Source organism: Paroedura picta, chromosome 5 (genome assembly GCF_049243985.1).
Source record: "Paroedura picta isolate Pp20150507F chromosome 5, Ppicta_v3.0, whole genome shotgun sequence".
Classification (NCBI taxonomy): Eukaryota; Metazoa; Chordata; class Lepidosauria; order Squamata; family Gekkonidae; genus Paroedura; species Paroedura picta.
In genome coordinates, this window is record NC_135373.1 from 102,037,120 (window position 1) to 102,055,394 (window position 18,275).

Below are 18,275 nucleotides of genomic sequence, written 5' to 3' on the forward strand. Positions count from 1 at the left end.
GTCTGTGGGATTTGTGGGATTAATTTCTCTACTGCAAGCATGTATCTTTCTGTGGTGAGGTAGAAGTTTTCCACTGAAGACCATTGTTCATGCCAGCTTACAGAAAACCATAACACCTCATTTAAATTCTGTCCTGGATCGATTTTCCTTTGCAAAAACTAATGGGACTTAAAAAAAACCCAATATATTATATAGGCTGGAGCTTAAAGAGTAATTGCAAAGTGCAAAGCAGCACTCAATGGGAGACTGTGCCATTCTCCAGTTGCTTTTCTGTTTATGAGGAAAAACTCTAGGAACTAAACTAGATGTTTTTTTGAATGTGCAGGTACCACAGGAACTAGCATTGATTGGCTGTAGTGGCCTCATTTGAATTGGGGACAAGGCACAGAGGGGAGGGGCTTTATCCTCCCTGGTACCATTTTCTTGAGCTAAATTACAGTATTTGCTGGCGTATAAGACTACTTTTCCCCCCTGAAAAACATGCCTCCAAGTGGGGGGGTCGTCCTATACGCCGGGTGCACTTCAGTTGGGATAGACATAGCTGCCCATAGTGGCCTATAGTACTGTAATGTAATGTAACAAACTCTATATTTTGAGTGGAAATGTTGGGGGGTCGTCTTATACGCCCAGTCGTCTTATACGCCGGCAAATACGGTAATTCCAAGTGGGCATTTTTTGGCCAGTTGTGGGGATGAAAATGCACGGACAATCACTCAGGAAAATGATGTGGAGTGTGAACCCCTCTTGCCCTTGCTCCCAGTCCAAATCAGGCCCCTGCAGAGCATTGTGATCAAATTTCCAAGGAGAACTTAAAAGGTTGTAGATCACTGTGGTGACCATGTTATCTAATGTTTCTAATGTGGTGATTGTACTTCATGGATATTTTTTCCTAATGTGCAGGTGGTGGTGTAGCCAGTGTGGTGTAGTGGTTAGGAGCAGAAGCTTCTAATCTGGTGAGCCAGGTTTGATTCCCCACTCCTCCACATGCAGCCGGCTTGGTGACCTTGGGCCAGTCATAGCCCTGATATTTCTGTTCCGACTGAGCGGTCCCGTCAGAAGTCTCTCAGCCTCACCTACCTCACAGGGTAGATTCAAGCAGGTAGCTGTGTTGGTCTGAAGCAGCAGAACAAATTTTGAGTCCAGCAGCATCTTTAAGATTGCCTTCCCTTCCTCTCCCCACAACAGGCACCCTGTGAGGTAGAACAAATTTTGAGTCCAGCGGCACTTTTAAGACCAACACAATTTTATTCAAGGTATGAACTTTTGTGTGCACAGACACATTGTATTTGAGGAAGTGTGCCTGCACATGAAAGCTCATATACTTTGAATAAAACTGTGTTGGTTTTAAAGGTGTCTGCTGCTGGACTCAAAATTTGTTCTACCTCACAGGGTGCCTATTGTGGGGAGAGGAAGGGAAGGTGACTGTGAGCTGTTTTGAGATGCCTTCAGGTATTGAAAAGCGGGATATAAAACCAACTCTTCTTCTTCCTTAAGGGACAAATTTGTTCAGCCACGTTACTATATATTCCTTTCCTCCCCCCATGAATCTTGGATGAGTTTTCAATTCCTGACTTCTTTATACTAAAAATAAATGTTATCACTCAGATTATATTCTCAATGCTGACAGTTCATCGATTAGACTGTTGGGCTTGGTGTGGGGGTTCAAGAAATGTTGGTTGGTTGTAAGGAAATTACTGGGTTTTTTCCCCCATTAATTCCCTGGAAATGCAGCAGCTTCACCTATATGAGGATTTCTGCCTGTGGCCCTGGATTTTTACCTCAGGGGTGCTTTAATGTTCAACTTGTCATTGTCATTGGTATCATTTATGATTTCCACCGTGGCTGTACTAATTGGATACAGTACATAAAATAAAATGAAGACACAGGACCTGAAGTTTACAGCCTAAGCATTAAAACATACAAGAGAGAGGAAGGAAAAAGTAGCAGGGGATTGAGTGGGGGCCAAGCTGGTTTCCTCTTTACTGGTGCTGTTGGCTGAGAGCCCCTGCCCCTGGGCTCCCACTGCTCCTCAAAAGAAAAGTGGGAGAAACGTTAAGAAAAAACGTGCAACAGTGCAGGCTCATTCTGGCTATGCATTTCTATTTATTTATAGTTCCTTTTATAGCCTGCCCCTCTTGGTCATCATGGAAATGATATCACAGTGTCATGGTGGTGCTCTAGGAATTTCCCATACCTCTGTTGTGACCCCCCCCCCCTCCCCGTGTTGACATGACACAGTGACACCACTTTTGAGTAGGGAGCTAGAAGTGACATTGTGGTGTCATGCGCTGTGATGCCCCCTTGTCCTATCTGCATTCCCCCATGGGGAGGGGGGGCTTCTAGCGGATGACTGGCTACTCTGCTTGGCAGGCAGGCAGGAGATGCAGCCTTCAAGCAGTCCTTTGTCCTCTGAATCCATCTTTCTCTTTAGCCTCTTTCATCATGAGATTCTCCTGTTTAGCTTTTTATACACAAACACAAAATTGTGATTGGCTCAGGGACAAACTAGACGTTACATTTTTAAAAGATTCAAGTTTGGATCCCCCCCCCCCACACACACACACAAGAGCGTCTCCTCCCTGCCTCAGCAATTATCTGCCTTTCCCTGTCCTTGCTTTCTCCCTTCCTCTTCCATATTCCTCGATGTCCTTCATCTTTTCCTTAAAATCATCGACAGGCATCACCCATTGACTCCTCCAGATCTGATGCCCACTACCCATTCCTGTCCTGGCTCCCTGGGCCACTGGAGGGAGAGGCGGGAGCCTGGCAACGCCACCAGATGCCTGGGACTTAGTGGATGCCATGTTGGAGTTGCCATGGGAGACCCAGGGTGGAGGGGGAGGAAGAAAGAACCTTTGCAGCTGAGGTGGTGATAGGAGCCAAAACTCCTTCATGGAGTGAAGAAATTCCCCCCCCCCACACACACACACATAGACACACACATCTTGCCACCCTCCCCCTCCCAGACCTCTTTTTTAGAAAGTGCTCTGCAGAATGTCGTCTTTGAAGACCCCTAATTAGAGTCCTGCGTGTCCTGAACAGAGCCCTTCATTAGTACTCAGGAGTGCAAAGGAGACACACATCAGCGTGTGTTTCAGGACGGGACTGGTGCCAGGATCCCCTCCCCTTCATGGAAGGGAGCAGGGCCCTTTGCCAAGAAGAGGCTTTGCCCCACAATCCCGTTCTCTAAGCATGGAGAAAAGTCTCTACGGAAGTCAATGAAAAGCAAACCACCAGGAAAATTACACTGATGCGGCTCCACTCCTTTGGCCTTCTCAGCGGTGTGGAGCATTCTGGGACCACTTCCCCCTCCTCATCCCACAGCATATGTGTGCACTGGTTGGGGGTCATTATCATCCCCACCGATACGTCCGGAAGCCTGTGTGTGCGCTCAGAGGGTGTTAATTAGTGAGAGGAGGCCTGATTAGATTAGAAATTAAATGTTTGTTTTCTCTTCTTCTGGTATTCATAATTGAGCAGATGGAGACTCTGGAGTTACGGGATGACAGGCAGCCAAGAAGCCTAATTGGGAATGGAAAACCCTTTTCACCCTCTGCTTTGGTGCAAGTCAGGGGGCAGACAGAAGACTGCAGGCTGATCCTCACCTCTCTTTGCACATTAACACTGGAACATAACTTTGCTTCTGTCCTAGAAACCCTTTGTATGGTTGTTTAGATGCATGAGATCTCTGGGGGGGGGGGGGTGTCCTTCTTTCTTTCTTTTCCTTCTGGAAGAAGTGTGGAGGAATAAATATCTAAATAAGTCTTACCCCTCACTCTTATCACACAGATTCTTACCACTCTTGTCACACAGCTTCTGCAGTCCCCTGCAAACTCATTCCTTCTGGATGGAGCAAAAGAACTGTAAAGCAGGCTGGGAAGAATTCTTGGAGGCTCAACTCCTGGTGTTTTCTTTTGTACATTCAGGGTCCTGAGCTAAGTCAAGACTGCAACACAATAACTGCAACAGAACACCATCATATAATATAGGAGGGCAACTGCCCATTTCATTTCCTTATTACAGCACATGGCCTTTGTGTGTACAGGTCCCATGACACCCAGCATAGCCTTTTCAGTGGCCAGAGGGAAATCTCTCTTTTCTTTATCACCAGCAGAAAACCTGTCTGGATCCAACTCACTAATTCTGGAGCAGATAAAGAGACAAAATGTATTATACAAAACAAACTGGAGTCTGGGAGACACAGAGATTTACATTTTTGTAGGCCAAGAGACCACCTCATCAGATGCTGTCATTTATGCCTCACATGTATCCCTTCTTTTTTCCAAAGAGTAAATGGATGGGATTGTCCTACTCTTCCTTCGCAACAGTCTTTTGAGGGACTGGCCCAAGGTCACCCACTGTGCATCCTAAGCAGAATTACACCCTGATAGGCCTATTGATTTCAGTGGATTTTGAAGGGTGTAACTCTTGTGAGGATGGCACTGCCAGTGCATTTCATGAACCAAATAGGAATTATAATCCAAGTTTTCCAGATCCATGTCTGCTGGCTACACCACTCCAGTGTATGACTTGGGTACTTCATTGGCAGATAAACATTCAGACCGAGGCAAATGCAGTAGTTTTGTATACTGTGAAAGCCAAAAGCCATAGCAAGGAAAATTTACAGATCTGCATAGTCACAAGAGTGTGCAAGAAAAACAAAATTGTACATATTGAAGAGATAAAAGTAATATAAACTGTATCATTCAAGTGGAACTGAGATTAAAATCACTACGGAATATGTTCAATACTCCTTGGGAGAAGAGTCAGAAAAATCCTCTCTTTCACCAAGTCTTTAACCATAGTGGTTGTGTAACAAAGCAGAGATGTAAAAGGTCACTCATTTACATTTAACGTTCTCGCAAAGACTCTTTGAAATAGCTGGCTCAGGCTTTCTCTTTAGTCATACGTGCTGGGCATCTCGGGAAAAGACCTGCCACTCAAACAAGCCAATTTAATATTTGCAGGTCCTGAAAGTCCTGCTGTGGTACCATCTGCCTAGTAGGGGAGGCAAAGGCTGAGCTGGCATGTTTCCTTACCTCCTGTGAGAATGAATGCAAGAATTGGGGTGTGAAGTATCACGAGCCACTCCTGCTCTGGCATTCATTGGGCATGGCAGATTTCTCTGGCATAACAATTGGGGAAGCCCCTCTGGACAGGCTACATAGCAAAAACCTGAATTTGAATCCAGGCACACTATATGGCCACAAAAAGGAACAATTACAAGGAAAACGAAGTGAGTAGAACAAGGGCTGAAATATTTAGATGCTGTGCGTGGGTTTTTGGCTTCACATTGTGCAATTGTGCTCATTTTTTTTTTAATACCCCAGTGAGGCAGGCCACAATTATTCCCTATCTTGCATACAAGGAACGGAAGTGGAGAGAATCTGTTGCCCATAATGACCGCCCACATACACCATTGGAGCTTGGATTTGAACACAAGTTTGGCACTCTGTCCACTGGACTGCCCCACAGATCTTTTCAGCCTTAAAAAAAAAGGACTCACATTTTTCTCATACAAATGCTGAGAATGTGACTTAAAAAAAAAGTTATCATTTAGGTTTTAAAAAAATATAATTAATATTTGTTATTTTGTATTTATTCCCTTTAGGATGGGGTCCCCGATGGGTATTCTCTCACACTTTGTGGCACCTGGTGTTTTTAGCCAGGTGGGGCTTTAGTCCAGAAGGCTTCTGAGTGGTCACTGGAGATTTCAATGGCTGTGCAGCTGCTACCAGAACAGAAGGATCTTCACTGTGTGACTGAAGGGAAGATGGGGCAGCCATTTTGTAAAGGGCTCCATGTCCTGCAGCAACCATTTTATGGCAGCCATTTTGTGATGGTGCCCACCATGATATATTGGAATCCCAAATTTGGCTGCAAGCTCAAGAAGGTTATGAACCCATGGTTTAGGACATTTTTACCTTGCCATTCCTATAAGAGGTCTGGGCAGCATATATGATATTCTCCCCTCCTCCATTTTATACCCACAACAAGCCTGTGAGGTAGATTAAGATGAAAAAGTAAATAAGTGACTGGCCCAAGATTATCCAGGAAACGTCATGGCAGATTTGAACCTGGGCTTCACCAATCTTTACATGACTCAAGAACCACCACAGGGACTGTACACAGTTCCATGACTGCATGTGTACATTATATTTTCCTTTAGATCAGCATACTCAACATCCAGTATGTATGCACATTAGCCCTAACATACATGCACATGTTTGCATTTCTTTGCATCAGTGTCTATTTATCTCTGTTGTTCTGTTATGTACAGAGAGATCTAGCCAGGATTTCCTCAGTTGTCTTGTTGATTTTCCTGGTCTCCACCTTATACACATACACCATCCCAAGCCAAACAAGAATGCAGGCATCCTGTTTGCTCCACACCAGAGACGGATTCCTGATCTGAATTCATTGCTCATGTTGCCAAGGCAATAAGAGAGGCAGCAAGTAAATGAAAATATCCACCCCCAGCCCTTAACACCCCCAAGCAGCAGTACAATAACGATGGAGTAGAAATCTAGCTCACTCCACCCCCTTCCAATTCACTGGAGACCACCCCCCTCAAAAAGCAATAAAGTGCTGACAGACAGATAGAAAGTGGAGAATTAGGTTAGGTGGGAGGAATACAGTTTGGGTTTTGAATTGATTAAAGGGTCCGGTGTTCCTTTGCTTTGACTGTGCACAGAAGGGCAGACTGTTCTGCCTCTCTGGGGTGCCTTTCAACCGTATGTACATAAAGTCAGTCAGAGATCTGTAACAGCAGGACTGTAATTCCCGCTCACCTATGAAACTAAGTTGGATTGACCAGGAAGGCTGGCCCAAAACCTGTTCCTTATGGGCCTCCTCCCATTTACTTCAACAGCTCAGCTGCTGAGGGATGGGATGGCTCCAACTGCCATTCCCCCCCCCTAATCCTGATCCTCACCTCTTAACAGCACACTGAACTAATAATAATACTTATTATGATTTTATTGTGTGCTATCCTTCCCTGACTGCTCAAGGCAGCTCACAAGAAGTTTAAAAACAATTTATATTTATGAGGTAATATTTAACTGAAAGGGCATCACATGCCTGTTGTTGGCTGGGGTGTGTGTCTGTGTGTATCTGTGTGTGCTGCTGCTGCTGCTAATAAGAGAGAAACAGGTGTCCCCAGCTTTTAACCTAAAAGACTGTCTCTCCCAGTATGAAGCTCTGTGCTTTGTCTTAGATCTTCACAAAGCTTCCTCCTGACTGTTCCTTCTCTCTGGCAAATGAAATATGACACAGCTTGAACCTGGCCTTTCTAGGCTACACCTTCAGACCTGAAGCACAGCTGCTCTGAAATGGGTCAGGTGGGCCTCCATGTCATCCTGTTTCTGGAGGCTGTGCAAAACTGGCCTTGTCAAAGGAGTATTTCGGCAGCTAGTGGGTGACCCCTGTTGTCCACGTTGCTAGTTGTAGTTGTTTTATTTGGTTCATCCTATGTTTGTTTTGTAATACTGTTGGCAATAATTTTCTTTCTCAAACTGCCTTGAAGTACTGCGGATGGTAAGAAAGGTACAAATAGGTATGTTAGTTAGTTGCATGCACTTTTCTGGGGAAAATTTAGAACGTGGCAACAGGAACTGATGGGAAAATAACTCTAATTTTTCACAGGGGAGGAATGAAATTGAAATGGGGGGGGGGATTCAAATCAAGACAGGAGGCTTGTGATATTTGGTCTTATCCCCAAGCTGGACTACCCTAATGAATGTGTATATTTTGGTGTTTGGGACTCTTGAGGACCCATCCATATGTTGCATTAATTCTGTGTTCACCCTTGGTCCTGGTAAACATGATGAGTGCTGGGAGTTCTGTCTTCAGAAAACCTAGGGATTTGTGTAACTTAAATTTCCCCAGTTAAGCAAAGAATAGTTCTAGGGCTGTCGACTGTCATGGGGGAAATATCCAGTCCCTTTTACAAAGGTTTAATATGATGATGTTAACTAAGTGATGATACTTTACTCAGTGCTATGGAGAGTTTTAGCTCCCTATTTCCACATACTAGGCCTCTGCTAAAGGGTCACAATATTTCTATACGTCTCCCTGGAGCCATTAACAATGGGAAAGTGGCATGGAGAAGGCTTAATACCCTATTCTCTGCACCCCATGGTCCTGATCCCTCAGGCCCTGCTAATTAAGAATCAAGTTTCACAAATCACTGGAAGCTCTCAGAGCACATACAGATAGGGTTGCCAGCCTCCAGGTGGGACCTGGGGATTCCCTGGAATTACAGCTCATCTCCAGACAACAGAGATCACTTCCCCTGGAGAAAATGGATGCTTTGGAAGGTAGACTGTAAGATATTGTACCCCACTGAGGTTCTTGTCCTCCCCAGGCTCCATCCCCAAATCTCAAGGAGTTTCCCAGGCTGTATCTGGTAACTTTATCCCCCACCCCCAGGCAGTGGTTGGGGGGGAATATGATCACTGAGGAGCTCACAGGCTCTTTCCATGCAGATATGATGAGAAAGAAGAACAGTTGGTTCTTATATGCTGCTTTTCTCTACCCGAAGGAGTCTCAAAGTTGCTTACAATCGCCTTCTCTTTCCTCTTCTCACAGTGGACACCCTGTGAGGCTGAGAGAGCCCTGATATCACTGCTGGGTCAGAACAGCTTCATCAGTGCTGTGGTGAGCCTAGCTGGCTGCATGTGGGGGAGCAGGGAATCAAACCTGGCTAGAAGTCTGCGCTCCTAATTACACCAAGCTGGCTCTCAGAGACAGATCTCCAAGCTTACAGAGGTGAGATTTCCAGAGAAGTTTAGACCTCTACATTTCCCTTATTAAAAAAAGTTAACTAACCACAAGGGACCAATTTCTGGAGCTTCTGTCAAATCTAAATTATGTTCTCCCTCACCTTGGCCAGGATGCTTTTACTAAAACTCAGTTAGAGAGGCTGCATGTCCTAATTTATTTTGGGTGGGGTGGCCTGGTTCTGAAGCATCTGGAATATTGCTAATCCCTTTTGGCCTATGGGTGAAAGGGCACTTAGTCAGAGGGGGTCCTGGTAGAAAGTCTCCGAGCAGCTTCAAAAAAATGGGATGTGTGTAATGAGTGCATTTTGTTAGGGACCCTCACCCACTGGTCAGGAATACTTCCTCTCCTAAAAAGACATGTGTGTCTGTTTGTGGTGCATTAGAGATCAGTGTCATCTCCTTGCTTTCTGCCTAAAATACTTTGATTAGACTCGTTTTAAAAATTCTTAATGCAAGGATTTGGACCTAAACAGGTAGAACATGTCCATCTTCCTGGACAACTGGGTAGCAGAAAAGAATCTTATTAGTGGGTCACCTAAATGAATCATGTGTAACACTGCGGGGAATAGGAGAGAGTAGTAAACAACTGGGGCACAGCAGCATAACAAGGGGGTTGCCTGATTCTCCTGGAAGGCTCACTGGGTATTATATTAAGAATCAGACCTGGCTCTCTCAGCACCTCCATTTTCTGTTAAGAAGCATGCTGGGGCTCAACCCTGTATGGAGATCACTGAATAAGAAACCCTCCTGTGTAATCTAAGGTTTTGCCACAGTAACCTTTGGTAGTACTTGGTCAGAAGAACTCTACCATCAGTCCCTGTGTCCCAGCACTGAAGGACTGAGGCTGATATAATTCAGGTTTAGGGTTAGGATTACTTCCTCTTTATCAGAAAAGGACTGTGTTTCTAATAGATACATGGTTGGCAACCCGGGTACAGCTCTTTCCAGCACAGTATAGTGATGAGTGAAAGATTTGCTAGTTGAATATCTACTTGTAAAGCAACTGTTAAAGTCATGGAGTTTGGGTGGGTGGGTGGGTGGGAAGGTGACAGGCTGTCTGTGTAGAGTGTTGTATCAGACTCCTGTTGGAGCACCCTAGCTCAGTTATCACATATGTGGTCAGTGTTAAAAGCCCCACCCTAAGGTGACTGACAGGTTGCAGCAGTTCACTAGAACTTGGGATGAAACAGCACAATCTGTGATTCTTCCCCCGTGCTGCATTTTTGATCTTTCATGGAGAAAAGCAGCAGGGGTGGCAGGATTAGGGTAGAAATATTTAGGAGAAAAATGGCTGGGAAGGATCGGATTGAACAGCTCCCTTCTCCCATAGCTTTTGTTCACTTTGTTCACTTCAATGGTGTTCCCTTGCAGAAGAGTCTTCCCTGCTGCTATAGTGTGGTTCCTTCCTCTATAAAGTCAGAACACCATCCAGTGATGTACATGAAAAAAAACAGCAATTCTTGCAGGACAGTTTAAGGTGGACAGCTATGTTGGTCTGCGGTAGAGGAGCAAGATTTGGGTCCACACGCACCTTAAATACCCATGAGACATTCACAGTATAAGCCTTGGAGACTCAAAGCCACCCAGGTATCTGACAAAGGGAACTTTGACTCTCAAAAGCCTGAACGCTGGAAATCTTGTTGCCCTCTAAGGTGCTACTGGACTCAAATCTTGCTGTTGCAGGGACAGAACTGTTGATCTTGCAGGGATTGGCACTTCTTTAACTAGACTTTAACTAGAGAGGAGATGACTGAGAGGGGATTTGATAATCATCTTCAAGTATTTAAAAGAGTGACATATAGAGAGGATGGAGCAGAGTTGTTCTCTCTTGCTCCAGAGGGACGGACCAGAACCAATGGGATGAAATTAATTCAAAAGAAATTACATCTAAACATCCAGAAGTTCCTGACAGTCAGAGCAGTTTCTCAATGGAACAGGCTTCCTCAGGAGGTGGTGGGTTCTCTGAAAATTTTTAAACAGAGGTTGGATAGACATCTGACGGAGAGGCTGATTCTGTGAAGTCTCAAGGGGATGGCAGGTTACAGTAGATGAGTGATAGAGTGTCCTGTATAGTGCAGGGGGTTGGACTACATGACCCATGAGGTCCCTTCCAACTCTATTATTCTATGATTCTAGATTTGGCACCGTGTTAGCAACAGCTCCCCCCATTTACCATGAACGTGTGAAGCTGCCTTATGCTGAAACCGACCTTTTGTCTATCAGTGTCAATATTCTGTACTCAGACTGGCAGTGGCTCTCCTGGGTTTCAGATGGAGGTCTTTCTTATTAGTTACTGCCTGATCCTCTCAACGGGAGATCCCAGGGACTCAGTCTGGGACCTGTAGGCCAAGCAGATGCACTCTTAATGGGCCTCCCCTCAAAAAAAGTAGCTGAAGTATAGTGAAAATACCCATGTGATGTTTCGAGACAGCATAGCGATCAGAAGGTTGGCGATCTTACCAGCAAAATGACAAATTGGGACTGGTGATCATGGTTGCTATTTTGGCTCTCACCATTTTGGCTCTCACTACCTGGTGCTGTAGGGCTGCCTCCAAGGACAGCCTTTTCAGGAAAAGAGAGGTTGGGGATTTGCTGTGGGAAGAAGGATGGGGTGAGTAGACAAGCAGATGTGGAAAGGTAAGAGACAAGTGATAGAGCATCTGCTTGGCATGCAGGAGGTCCCAAGTTCTATCCCTGGCATCTCCAGTTAAAGGGACCAACAGTCTGTGATGGGAGAGACCTCGGCCTCAGACCCCGGAAAGCAGCTCCCAGTTTGAGTTAGATAACAGTGCCTTGATGGTCTGATGGATTCAGTATGCATCAGCTTCATGTTTCATACCTTTGAGCATAGGCAGGTCACCTTTCTCTCCTTGCTAAGCCACTGCAGGATCTCCTCAAGCAATTTGGCTTTGCTGCTTTTCTGACGAAGCTTGCATATAGGCCTTTAAAAAAAAAATCTCACACTTCTGTTGACAGCATTTTTAACACATGCCTGAGCTTCAGCATTCTTCTTTAAAAATGATGGTGATACTATTTTGCCACTGATACTGTTATTCTCATCTTGCAGAAAGAACACTAGAGAGGCTGATCTCCCTAAGCAGGGGTATTCAAACTGAGGCCCTCCAGATGTCCATGGACTACAATTCCCATGAGCCCCTGCCAGTTTGACTACCCCTAAAGCCCCACTGCATGAGTTACTTGCTGAGCTGAGGTTTGACTTAAACCTCAGCTTTCAAGATCTGGATTTCACAGGTTGTACATTTGCTGTTCACCAAATGCTTCTCACTCTTAAGCACCAGCCCTCTACACCTGTATCCAGAGTAATTTTACTTGACTTCCCCCAGGAATCTGAGCTCCCCCTTGACTGCTTATGTGTAAACACATTGTGTCTCGATTTGCAGCTGTTAACTCTTCGTTGCCAGAGACAATTGGAAGCGTGAGGCTTCTCCTGTTCCCTCTACACCAGAAGGTGATGGCGAAAAAGATACCAGTCTGGCACTGAGTTCCTCTTGCATAAAGGTAAAGGTAAAGGTATCCCCTGTGCAAGCACTGGGTCATGTCTGACCCTTGGGGTGACGCCCTCTAGCGTTTTCTTGGCAGACTCCATACGGGGTGGTTTGCCAGTGCCTTCCCCAGTCATTACCGTTTTACCCCCCAGCAAGCTGGGTACTCATTTTACCGACCTCAGAAGGATGGAAGGCTGAGTCGACCTTGAGCCGGCTGCTGGGATCGAACTCCCAGCCTCATGGGCAGAGCTTTCAGACAACATGTCGCTGCCTTACCACTCTGCGCCACAAGAGGCTCTTCTCCTCTTGCATAAGCCCCATTAAAATCAAGGGAGATTCACATATGCATGACTGATAGGAGAGATGCATCCAGTGATGAGATTATAGACAATAAAATCAGAGTCCAGTAACACCTTTAAGACCAACAAAGTTTTATTCAGGGTGTCCACAAGAGCGTCACTGGGGAGTGGGATTATAGACAAGAAATGTGAGGCCAGAAGTTGGTAAATGTCAGGATCTATATTGACCTCTGTGTTGTTATGCTTACGTTTGCTGAGGGCAGGGGGATGGAGTGATTGTTAGGTGAGCCTGGGAAAGTTTAGGAGTCTGGGTTATTTATTTATTTTTATTTATTCATTTGTCGATTTATATCGTTTCACTTTGATCTCTCTGTAGGCTGTGTTAACTTTATGTTGACAGATGGGTGTTGGGAGGAAAGGAAGCTTCAGTGATATCCCCAGCAATGTCTTGGGAGCTGTGGGGTCTGGCAGTTGGTGTTCACACTTGGGTGTAACAAATGTGCCTGGGAAAGTGGGGAGGTAACCTTCCAAAGTAGGGTGATACGATGTAACATGAAAGTAGAGCTGATGGGGAAAATATCAATTTGTATAGGTGCTGCAATTTGGTCTTAACAAAAAGTATCATAGCTTAGATTGCTTCTTTTCCCTAAATCACTTTTGCTAAACTTGCAAAGCCTGTTTATTTGAGAATTTGACAGGGGAATGTGACAGTAAAACCTCTTAATGAGTTAAAACCAGAGCCTAGCCTCCCTGTAAATATATATATATATATATAATCACAAGTGTTAATTAACACAGGTGAAGAGGGAAAAACACACGTTTTCAAAGATTTCGCAGAGACTTTAAACCAGTGGCTGTGAAAAAAACCTAATATATGCAAATTAATGGCATAAATTTAGGGTTACTTTGCAAATGTGAACAAGCTCAGTTAAAACACATTTCTTTCTCCTGTTGCTGTAAGGTTCTCTCTTTTTTTTCAGAAATAGCTGCATTTTTAGTGATTTCCTTCTAAATCAATTTTCCTTTTTTTTTTGTTCACACGTTTTTTTTCTCCCCCCCCCCCCGATAATACTATTCTGTATTTTGTGGAGGAGATTTTTCTTGGGCTTTTTTGCAATCTCATGAATTTACATTGGGAAGGATGTTTTTACCACATGTATATTGGGAGTGAGCAGTTGGCTCAGTACTATGGCCACCAAATTGATATCTCTGCCATCTTTGCAACTATGGAAGCAGCAAACTGGATGTCAGAAAGAAAATGTGTGTGAGTATACACGCACACACACACACACACACACTTATTTTATTTTATGATTTTATCATGTTTTCTTGTTGTAAGCCCCTGAAGCAGACTCTTTGGAGAGGTGGCACAGAGACTTTCAAAATAAAATCAATTAATTGAGATTCTCTAAAGAATCATTCGTTGCAGACAGAGAGCCTTGGAAATGTTCAATTATCAATTCTGCACTGTGATGGACAAAATCCTTTGCAGCATTTCTCTTAGGTGTACCTATGCCAGTCTCTTGAAGGAGGCCATTCTTGTTCCAGTCTTACAGATCAATTATTATTTTATTAATTATTGCATTTGTTGCCTGCCCTTTCTCTTTGGACTCATTGGTCAAACTGAGATTTGCAACTTGGCAACTTTGTTGCTTGAGAGATTGGCCCACATCCAATATTTTACTCCCTGGGCCGCACACAGGCCATGTGTTATTTAGCTCTGGTAGAAACGATTATCACATGATAGACTGCTAAAGCGGTCTGCTAGGTGACTTATTGTCTGACTATATTTACCTGACCTGGGCTTGATGTGGAGGTAATGACATTAGCTCAATGCTCAGCTCTGTGCAGAATCTATTGAATAACGATGGTGGGTTCATGATTAGCTCTTCCATTCTACTGTAGATGCTGTTTCAGCGGTGCAGACATTCGGTAACGCTTTTAAAATGGACATCTGTGCTGCCGTGTCATAGAAGAGATGCCTACATCAGGTGGCTTGATCTATTAGGTTGGGGCTGGAGAAGTCAAAAGGAGATGTCAATCATTCCCAAGATCCTGGACTCAAAGAATAGTGAGGGGTTTGTGCATGGGTCCGTCAGTGGAAAAGTCTTTAAGTATTCTTAGATGATGAAAGTCAGGATTGTGATTTGAAACAAGTGCAATCAGGGATTTAGAGCATAGTACAGTTCTGAAATGTGGGGATTCACTTTGCATGCATCTGTCTAGCTGATGCTGAACTGTCGCTTCTCCACGAGAGCCACAACAGTCCGTGGGCACTGAACAGCCACTGCCTGTGGACTAACTGTTCAGAGCAGGCTAACTGGCTGAGGATACCAGCTCCTCAGTCCAGGTACATGCAGCTTCATGCAGCGCTAGGTGTGCTTAGTCAGAAGCAAGCCCCATTTGATTCAATGGGGCTTATTCCCAGGTAAGTGTTCTTAGGAATGCATAGATAGCATCTGAAGCAAACATTGCCCTGCAGAGACTACCGGAAGCAGACTCACATTGCAATCCTGTACAGAGTTACTTCAATCTAAGCCCATTTCTTTCAGTGGGCTTAGACTGGAGGATTGTGCTGGTGTAAGTAATGTAATATAATTTCCGTTGGTCAGTGGCAATGCATGCATTATCCCTAACCTAGATAGCTCAGGCAAGTCAGATCTCAGAAGTTAAGGAGGGTCAACCCTGGCTAGTATTTGGATGGGAGGCCTTCTAGGGACATGAGGGTCATGATGCAGAAGGAGGCAATGGCAAACTAACTCTGAACATCTCTTGCCTGGCTATGCTACACTCACATCACATGATAAATAATAAACAAGCAATAATCATTCACTGAAGATACAAAATGGGGGAGTGCAACTACCCAATCCCTCCTGTGAAAGGCTGCCATAGATTTGGCAGATCTCTCCTGGAGACTCTAGATAACAGCAGGAAGGCAATTGACAGGATATTCGCTTAGATGGGTTATCAGTCTAAGTCAGTGCAAGACAATAGCTCCTTGTAACTATGAAGAAATCAAATCAATTTATTCCATTACCCAGAAGATGGCAATTGTACTAGTCTGCAAAAAGAAATGAAATCGCATTTGGGAAAAGGACTTCCTAGATGCCATTAAGCGAAATGCCGCCTTTCGGGAGGTTAGCTGGGTCAGCAACCTGTTGGCTTTGTTGTCAAGCAGCTCCTGATAAAAGATAGCTAGATATGATTATGGCCATGTTACTGTCATAAACGGGATTCTTCCAGAGCCACTTTGGCCTTGGGCCACTAGCTTAAGCGGAATGCCTGTGCATTTAAATTTGCACACCTTTCCAGGATGCAGTCATGTCTGGAGAAGCCACATTAATCGAATTCATCCATGCTACAAAACTACTAAAGGAACAGGAACACCTTTCAAAACCAGACATGGGCAACCCTGCTCAGCTGAAAATGGATTGAGATGGGTCTTGTCTTGGCTGCGGTGTATGTTAAATTAAACCACCATAAACTTTCCTTATTTGGAGTCAAGACCATTAGGCTGTTAAGGTTAGTGTTGTCTACTCTTACATAGTGGCCTCCAGGCAGAGGTCTTTCACAACACCTGCTGCCTGGCTATTTGAACTGGAGATGCCAGGGATTGAGCCTGGTACCTTAGGCATGCAAGGCTTTCTCTCTGGGCTTCATTATTTGCATGGCATGCTGGGTGGGGGGAACCAGATGTACTGGGCTGAATGATAGTTTTGAGAGTGGAAGACCCATTTGCATCTCTGCACACTGAGGAAGCTGTCAAGCTTGTCTGGAACTACCCATTTTCCGCCTAATCGACTTGATGGTCTTGTTTTGAAATGAACCGACCCCCTCTACCAGTTCTTTATATATGCTGAAATGCACTGCATTAAGGATTGCTAGGAATATATTTTCTCCCTATCCCTCCCCCTGCCGTATAATATTTAATTCTCCCATCCCTATTTAACATATGATGTGCCCTTGTTCTAATATCTAGATGTGGGTATTTCAGGATGCATCTTCCTTTTCCTTGTGTGTAGTGGTTAGGAGTGTGGACTTCTAGTCTGATGAGTTGGGTTTGATTCCCCGCTCCCCCACATGCAGCTGGCTGGGTGACCTTGGGCTCGCCACAGCACTGATAAAACAGTTCTGACTGAGCAGTGATATCAGGGCTCTCTCAGCCTCACCCACCTCACAGGGTGTCTGTTGTGAGGAGAGGAAGGGAAGGCGAATGTAAACCTCTTTGAGACTCCTTTGGGTAGAGAAAAGTGGCATATAAGAACCAACTCCTCCTCCTGCCTCTCTCTCATTCTGTCTGTTCTCCCTGGCTCTGTAAAAGCATTCAGATCTCCAGCCTGGTAATAATCTAAGCAGCACTGCCAATTTTTGAACAGGCATTTTCCCTACTCCGGGTGAATCTGCACTGGGCTTTTTATCCCCAGTGACCCTACACATTATTCAGTTTCCATTTTGATATTTAGTGCTTTAAATTTCCCCTCTGCAACATCTATGATTGATCCGCAGTGACACTACCTTTCCCCCGCAATAACCAGGAGTGGATATAACTTGCTGCATTTGAGGATACTGCTCTGAGAGCCCCAGTATTAAGTGTAGATGTTCTGCATTCTGCTAGATTAACTTCCTACCCCATGCCTCCAATGCTGATGTAGTGAAGCAGTCTGTCGCTGACTGATCAGGGCTTCAGTTCAAATACTGCCTGGTTCCCGGTTGCCATTCCCTCATAAGTCTTATTTTTGCCCTCATTTTTATATCTGTTTTAAAGTGACTGCACTCCAAAAGCTCATACTTCTATGAGTAGAGATTTGCCTCTTGGATTTACTCTCTCATCCTTGTTCTCTGTGAGGCTGCTATCTCCCTTCCCTTCCCCTGCCGCCCCCCCCACCCCATTCCCACAGGAAAAGATAAACAACTTGCCCCTCCCCCGGCTTGCTCTGACTGTAGACTCAGGAGTCAAAAGGCAGGAAATAAAGCACTCTCCAGCCTTGTGCTCTTTCAATGCTGTCTGGAGCTTCACCCGACCCCCCTCCCCAATCCAGCGGGAAGGAGACCAAACATTGGGGCATTGCAAATGCAGGAGGGTGATGTGTTTAAAATTGGGAAAAGGGAAGGCTGTAGATACAGGTTCAAATAGACTAGAATTCAGCAAAATTTACAGTAGAAAAAAAACGTGAGTGCAGATTCTACCCAGGTAGCCCAGAGAGGTGAGGAACAAATTAAGTGGTCATCTGCCAAACAGACTTATTTACCCACCGCTTAGATTGCTTTTGGATGGCATGGAAAAAGAAAGGAAGAAAGGGATGGCAAGGAAAGGAGAAGACAGGCAGAGTGAGAAAAACGCTGATGGCTATCTGGAGAGATGAGGATAAATGCTTTTGCCCAGTGATGGGGCTTTTAAACAATTTTGTCCATTTCTCATACTGCTGTCTCTCTGACTCTCTCTCTTCGAGTCCTTGCTTACGCTGAGCTGGTGATAATGAGGAAATTCTCTCTTCTTGCTGAGGCCAAGCTGTCCAACCAGGTCATGAATGCTTTCCCCATCTGTTGCTCTTTTTGTTTTTGTTTTTTGCTTTTGGCCTCTTGAATGCCACCTGCTTGGTTTACATTTAAGATCAAAATGCTGAGTTAAAAATTTAAAAAACAAACAAACCACCAACCAGACCGTCCTGCTCTTATCCCTGCATAAG

At 44.7% G+C, this 18,275-nt stretch overlaps 1 protein-coding gene across 7 annotated transcripts in view; it reads left to right on the plus strand.

The window, feature by feature from the left end:
- ELFN2 (extracellular leucine rich repeat and fibronectin type III domain containing 2) overlaps nucleotides 1-18,275 on the plus strand; it is a 164,216-nt gene that overhangs the window by 105,801 nt on the left and 40,140 nt on the right. Inside the window, exons 1-2 of one of the 7 annotated variants that reach the window (XM_077339591.1) lie at nucleotides 8,630-8,769; nucleotides 12,185-12,302. The exons of 5 other annotated variants lie outside the window; for them this stretch is intronic. The gene's annotated coding sequence lies outside the window, so the exon portion shown is untranslated. Of the gene's footprint in view, nucleotides 1-8,629; nucleotides 8,770-12,184; nucleotides 12,303-18,275 lie in introns of those variants that run through there. One more of the 7 variants, XM_077339586.1, reaches the window with a different exon arrangement.